Source organism: Enhydra lutris, unplaced genomic scaffold (genome assembly GCF_002288905.1).
Source record: "Enhydra lutris kenyoni isolate GAN:26980312 unplaced genomic scaffold, ASM228890v2 scaffoldscaffold14, whole genome shotgun sequence".
Lineage (NCBI taxonomy): Eukaryota > Metazoa > Chordata > Mammalia > Carnivora > Mustelidae > Enhydra > Enhydra lutris.
Window position 1 is genome coordinate 49,205,745 of NW_019154098.1, and position 8,280 is coordinate 49,214,024.

Below are 8,280 nucleotides of genomic sequence, written 5' to 3' on the forward strand. Positions count from 1 at the left end.
CTAATTGGCCTTTGACTCACTTTCTAATGATTCTGAATATACAACTTTTTCAAGACAAACTTCTCCTTCGAATTCTGTCTTCTGTCCGCCAGGTAGAAATCACTAATGGCATTCTGGGCATATTACTATTACAGCACTTACCAGTCACAACGTATGGCCACTGTTGGTTATTCTGATCTCCCCTCCAAACTGTGAGATCTGTGAAAAGGGGAAAGATTGCCTTCTCTGACTGGGGATTTCCTTGTGCTGCCATCCCCTTCCTTGCTCCATATGCAAATGGAATGGAGTTTGAACCAAGAGACGCTTGAGAAACATTTGTCCAATTGACATAAGTGCTTTAAAGTGACAGTGAAATAAAAGGGTTGAAACATACCTTCTACAAAGAAACACGGTTTAATAATGAAAGTAGTCAAAGTTGCTTTGCTGTGGGAAGATACATTTGACTACATTGATCAGTGACTAAATTCCAAGCTTCCAATGCTCTCAAGCATTGTAGGAGCAGTGCCACAAACAGAGCAGAAACTAAGTGCAAATGGAACCAAGGAACTTATAATTCAAAGTTAAAGTGAAGGGATGAGGAATTTGTTCTCTTTGGGAAAATTAGTTATACAGGTCTGTTTTTTCACGTTGACGTAATTAGTCAATAGTGTCACTCCCTGTATTAGATTATGCATCTGTTCACTGATTGCTATATACCAACAAACCTTGAATTAAAATGAAAATGAAAAACCTTGAATTTGAAGACTCAACAATTATTTTTAAAGACTGAAAATTTTAGATATGAACAGACATCTCTCCAAAGAAGACATACAGATGGCCAACAGACATGAAATAAAATGCTGAACATCACTCATCATCAAGGGAGTGCAAATCAAAACCAAAATGGGATATCACCACATACTTGTCAGAGTAGCTAAAATCAAAAATTCAAGAAATAAGTCAGTGTTGGGGAGGACTCAGAGAAAAAGGAACGCTTGTGCATTGTGGGTGGCAATGCAAACTGGTGTAGCCACTGTGAAAGACAGTATGGTGGTTCCTCAAAAAATTAAAAGTAGAATTACCTTACCATGCAGGAATTGCACTATTGGGTATTCACCCAAAGAATATAAAAACACTAATTCGAAGGGATATGTGCGCCCTGTGTTTACTGCAGCATTATTTACAATAGACAAATCGTGGAAGCAGCCTAAGTGTTCATCAACAGATGAATGGATAAAGAAAATGTGGTATATATATGCAATGAAATATTATTCAACCATAAAAAAGAAGGAAAATCTTGCTGTTTGCAACAACATGGACAGATCTAAAGAGTAAAATGCTAAGCAAAATAAGCCAGAGAAAGACAAATACCATATGATTTCACTCATTTGCGGAATTTAAGAAACAAAACAAATGAACAAAGAAAAAAAGAGGGAAACAAACCAAAAAACAGACTTTTAACTATAGAAAACAAACAGATGGTTACCAGAAGAGATGTGGGTAGGGGGATGGGTGAAGTGGGTAAAGGTGATTAAGAGCACAATTCTTTTGATGAGCACTGAGTGATATATAGAATTGTTGAATCACTATAATAGTATACCTGAATATGAAAATGTATATATATTTTGGAAAAAGTAAAAATTAAAAATTTTAAAAAACATTAAAATATATTTTATTCTCACATTTCTGTTAATAAAAATTTTAAAGACACTATAATATCAAGCCTTGAAAATATGCATTTGGGGAATTTATTGTTCATTTTAAGGAAATTTTAAAGTATATTTGTCCACAAAGGTACATTATACTAAAATGTAACATAAATATCAGAGATTTAAAAGAATATATCTTACAAGAAAAACTAGAATCATTACACATAAGCTCTTGCAAGCTGTCACAAGGATATATATATGGTTTTAGGTACATTATGAAAGAAGGTTTTACTCAGAAAACATGATAGATCTGCCTGTGTTGTTGAGACCTGGTGTGTCAATGAACATTAAGAGACACTCTTGGAGATTTGCTACACAACAAAGCACATAAGTGCACATTGAGAAAGAAAAGCTTTCTGGCAACACATAAATCCTCTCCTAAAGTTTTGATGTTTTCAGAAAGAGTATGGCTTTTTGATCTTTACCAAAAAAAAGTGCGTTTTGAGTTCTGTGTCCCCAAACTTGTAAAATAAACCCCTCGAAAACATATTCTTGAAGCTCAGAGGAGGTATCCCTCACTTTTTCCTAATTAATTTGTGTTGCATATTCTTATACAAACTCTTTTCAGAAAAAGAAATATTAGGTTGGATCATTCATATGTGATATTTAGAATTTTTTAAAAATTTGTATCAAAGTCTTTGCTTAAACTTAATACAAACTTCACTTTTTAAATTCATTGATGGGAGAGTCAGGGGATATTAAAAATCAAAAGAAATCATAAAATCTAAGCCCTAAGTAAAGAACAATTTTAATCAACCATGACTGAATACCAAAGTGGAAGAAAAAAAAAAAAGAATTACTGCATTTTCCTCCATGTCTAAAAGTTCATGAAGGAATATTTTAGTTGTGGTCAGAGAAAGTTTGAAAGCTGTGGCAGGACTACAGAAAGCCTGTATTTTCAGTTTCCTAAAATGAGAAGTTGGAGCCATTAACTAGGCACTGACCCTCCTTGCTCAGGTACATGCATAGAGAAAGAGGAACTTCAGCTAACAGGGGCAACTCTTGATTTGAGCAGACCATCATCAACAAAATCACACCAAATTCGGGTTCATATTTGCACTAACTGATATTTAAGAATTGAAAATGAGCTCAAGATAAATAGCTGAAAAAAATTCTTTTGGCTGCATACATACAATCTTATGGAATCAAGATGATTTGAGGAAATCTGAACAGACTGTAGTCTTTAAAAACAATGCCTGTTTCATCACAATTTTACAGAAGTGACCCAAATTACTCTGGATGTCTATTTGGAATAGTTGTTGCCAATGTGGACTATATACATAAAATGTTGTAACATGCTGCCTGAGTTATTTTCTTATTTCAAAATTCCCAGGTTCCCTGATTAACAGAAGCTAAAAAGCTAATCAAAATAATCTAAAATCTCCATCCTAAAAATATATATAATAGACTCTTTTATGTTACATGGGTAGAGGATAGCTATTAAAAGATAATAGGTCAGATAGATAGATACATGAGAGATATATATATCACTCACAAATTTATTTTTTCTTGTTTCCATTTTTTTTTATTTTAATTCCTGGGTCGTTAACATACAATGTTATATTAGTTCCAGGTATACAATGTAGTGATTCAACAACTCCATTTATCACTCAGTGCTCATGAAGAGACGTGTACTTTTAATCCCCTTTACCTATTTCTCCCATCCTCGCACTCACCTCCCCTCTAGTAACCATCTATTTGTTCTATGTAGTTAAGAGTCTGTTTTATTGATTTGTCTCCTTTTTTTCTTTATTCATTTGTTTTGTTTCTTAAATTCCACATATGAGTGAAATTATATGGTATTTGTCTTTCTCTGACTGGCTTATTTTGCTTAGCATTATACTCTTTAGCTCCATCCATGTTGTTGCAATTGGTCAGATTTTATTCTTTTTATGGCTGAACAGTATTCCAGTGTGTGTGTGTGTGTGTGTGTGTGTGTGTGTGTGTGTGTGTCACACCTATATCTTCTTTATCCATTCATCTGTTAATGGACACTTGGGATGGATTTCAATTTTTTTTAAACATCTATAAACATATCAGGAAACATGTAGCAGGATGTGAACATTTGTCTTGTTTTAATATGAAAACTCTAACTTTTTTTTTTATGTCTTCTACATTGGAAAAATCATTTCTCCTCAACTCCTGAGAGATTTGAAAGCTTTTTGCCCTTTTTGACCTATAGTTTTCATTTACTAATAAATCAAACATAATGTGTTCTCATATTTATTGGAAAAAAATATAAAGAGTATGAAAGAATTGGAGTGACAGAGAGTAGGGAAGAAAATAGTGATCAAGAAGGTATAAGGAATAGAATCTGAAGGGAAAATGAACAAGTTTACGTTTGGGGTTTACCAAGTGGGGCCCTGTAAATCACAGAATTCATCCCAGAGAAGTTGCCCAAAAGAAAGAAGGCCTACTACCAAAGAAGAGTCTAATCTTCTGGACCAAGAAACAGTCGCCCTATTTCAATTGCTTAGTCTTTACCTGTTACCCATTTTTCAGTCAGAACCTCTCACCACGTGCTTCCTCTGAATCTAGACCCAGATTTTCAACCTTCAGTGCTCAGTGCTCCAGAGGACTTCACTCTGGATATAAAGCAGCTCCTCACTTACTGACTGTCCATTGGGTGACACTGTACATGACAAGACTTCATTTGGTTAACTAATTATGCTCTATGGCTAGCCCCCTTTATGCCCTAAAACATTGTTAAACCTAAAAATGCAAGGGATCTGAAAACCTAGTCAGATCTTCACACAGGCACCAGAAGGGATTTTAACAAGCCTGATTTCTCTAATCTGGGACATGATTACTGTTGCTATCTTTAACATATTTATGTGAAAATTAAATTAAATATCCTTTAAACTTTCCTTCATGAAAGAGATGACACTTCATGACCTTCCTCTGTCAGAGATGAATCAACATTTCCACAAATACATATTAACTACTTAGTTTCATTATGGCACCATAGAAGATGCTGGATAATACAAAATTGCTCCATTGAAAGATGAAAGACAAATATACATGAGAATGTTAAACTGCACAAGCAAGTTCATTATGTGCTAAATGACCACCACCAATAAAAAAGTGCTATTGAAGTTTAGAAAGTTTTATGGATTAAAAACTTTATGGATTTGGAAAGCTTTATGGAGTATTCAAAATAGACATGATGAAATGATGAAGTTTTAATTGGGCCTTGAAGAAAAAGTCATATTTGAGAAGGTAGAGAGAAGGAAAAAGTTACTAGAATTTAAGAAAAGAATATAGTTTGTCTCATCATGAATCTTGATTGGATACCATGGAAAATACTTCAAATAAAGGTTCAAGTTATAAGCCAAGTTATTTATCAGATGATTTCAAATGACTCCAGTGAACTAATAATGAGTCATAATTGATCATCTGCTTTGGGCAGACATCATACAAATCTCCTACTTTTTGCCAAGTACAGTGTTTACTATTCAGTACATAAATATAAGCAAAGATAGCCATAGTTCCACTCCTGGCAAAATGAAGGCAATAGGATTTAATCAAAGATACTCACAGAATATGAATTGGTGTAGCCACTGTGAAAAACAGTATGGAGATTCTTCAAGAAATTAAAAATAGAAATACCATACTATCCAGTATTCCAGTACTGGTTATTTACCCCCAAAAATGAAAACATTAATTGGAAAAGACATATGCACCCATGTGTTTACTGCAGTATTATTTACAATAGCCAAGATAGGGAAGCAACCTGTCTACCTGTCTACCAATAAATGAATGGGTAAGGAAGAAGTGGTATACATGCACACAAACGCATACACACACATATACATGTACAGTGAAATATTATTCAGCCATAAAGAAGAATGAGATCTTGTTTGTTGTTGCAGACCTTGTCATTAGCAACAACATGGATGGACTTAGAGGGTATTGTACTAAGTAAAATAAGTCAGATGGAGACAGTTATATACCATATGATTTCACTTATGTGTGGAATCTAAAGAACAAAACAAGCACACACAGAAACAAAAGCAGAAACAGATCCACAGATACAGAGAACAGTTGGCTGTTGCCAGAGGAGAGGACAATGGGGGCTGGACAAAAAGGGTGAAATGGAGTGGGAGATACAGGCTTTCAGTTATGGAATAAATAGGTGATGGAGATGAAAGGCACAGCATAGGGAATATAGCCAGTGGTATTATAATAGTATTATAATAACATTGTATGGTGATAGACGGTAGCTACACATGTGGTGAGCATGGCATAATGTATAGACTTGTTGTATATCTAAAACTAATGTAATATTGTGTGTCAGCTACACTTCATTAAAAAAAAAATACAGGTTCATATGAGACTGAGAAAAACCAAGAACCTGTGACACCAGAAGTGAACAGAACAGAGAGCATATTAATTCAGGACTGAGTGACCCAAAGCTCACATTCACTATATAGCAGTGTCTCTTGTGGCAGTGGAAAAGTGATTGTACTTAAGGTAACAGAGGAAAAGATTGGTTCCAAGGGTTTAAGGAATACAGACAGAAATTTCAGTTCAATGGGTTTCTGTACAAATGCCCCAAATTAGGCTGGCCTGCTTTTCAGATGGAAATTTAATCAAAGACTGAATTGCTGTATGCCTGGAGTACTGTAAGGAGAGTTCTTGCACTGGAAGTCCATTTTAACTTTAATAGTCAGTTAAACAATAATTTTCTTCTATAGGTAATATAATTACTGAACTAAGTAAGCACTGATGATCCCCACACAAAGAAATGTATAATAAAATTATTTTTTAAAATAATAAATAATAAGGCCTTTATTCTAAAAGGACTGGATGTTCATCTACTATCATTGGTATTTTTATTGATCCTATTATTTCTAAAGTCTTCCTACAAATTCTTACCTGAAAGCTTTTTTGTTGATTATTCCACTTCAGCATTATCAAATCACAGGGAAATTTAAAACATATGGCTTCCTTAAGTAGCTTTTAAATGCTCAGCATAGTCTATATCAAATTAGTATTCAACATCATTTCTTCAAAACCTTAAATTAAGACTTGATTTTAATTACCTCTCAATTATATCTTGCCACTCCTGTGAGTTAGCTGTTTTGAAGGAAGTGAAGCTGCATAGAAAAATTAGATTTTAAAATGCAATATGACAACTTAAGGCTTAACTTCTGTTGCAATTATGAAATGGTTTCCCAAAACAAGGCAACTTCATATATTTTTTTATTGCATACCTCTCACTTCCTACCTCAGATTTCCACATGTATCTATGTCTTTTTCAAATACAATATATAAAAAACAATAAGGAAATATTAGGTGTCAGATATATGCCCCACATAGAACTAGATGAAGCCCAAGACACAAGGACCACTGCCTCACTGTTGATGCAGACCTCAAAATAGAAAAAAAATCATAAATGTTACCAATTTAGATTGTTATGAATTTATAATTTGATCATAACCTTTAACTGGTTTCAAAATTTTTCCCAGTGAACAGAGGTTTCTATTACATTTAAATTTATTCTTTAAAAAAAAAAAAGACTTGGGGTGCCTGGGTGGCTCACTGGCTTAAACTTCTGCCTTCGGCTCAGGTCATGATCTCAGGGTCCTGGGATCAAGCCCCGCATCGGGCTCTCTGCTCAGCAGGCAACCTGCTTCCCCCCTCCCTCTCTGCCTTCTGCTCTGCCTACTTGTGATCTCTTTCTCTATGTCAAATAAAAGAATAAAATCTTAAAAATAAAACTTCTCCCTAATGAAGCAAACATACAGAATATTAGAGAAAATAATGATGATGATGATGATGGTGATTACAGCTACATTTATCAGGTATCTACCATGTTCCAAGCACAGTTATAAGCACTTTATATGTTTTGGTTAATTTAATCCTCACCTTATGAAAATCTTTATGAGAAGAATTCTATTGTTTTTCACTATTTTATAGTGAATAGTATTTCACTATTTTTTAGATGAGGAGACTGAGTCACAGAGATTTCGCACCTGGTGAAAAATAAGACCCAGATTCTAATTCTGATCGTGGAGTCCCAAAACTTATGTTTTAGAGAACTATATTATTAATATCAGTATTTTCTGCCTTTGTCTTAGCAATAAACAGATTACTCCCTCACAGTGTGACTCCAACTTTGAATAAAGAGGACTAACTTAAAATACAATACTGTGGGGGCACCTGGGTGGCTCAGTGGGTTGGGCCTCTGCCTTCAGCTCAGGTTGTGGTCTCAGGGTCCTGGGATCGAGCCCCACATCTGGCTCTCTGCTCAGCGGGCAACCTGCTTCCTCCTCTATCTCTGCCTGCTGCTCTGCCTACTTATGACCTCTCTCTCTGTGTCAAATAAATGGATAAAATCTAAAAAAAAAAAAAAATACAACACTGTGCATACACTGATGGATTAAGAAAGGCGGACAACTACTAAGGGCATCATATTTGCAGAAAATAAAGCAAGAGATGTAGATAAGCAAGACCCATAGTGAACATGTAACTTCTGATTTTAAAACACTGCTGACCCTTTCTTATCTTAGAAATTACCCAAAACAAGGAGGGGAAAAAAACCTGAAACACAAACCATTACATCTTAAAGTAGGAGATACCAAGGGAT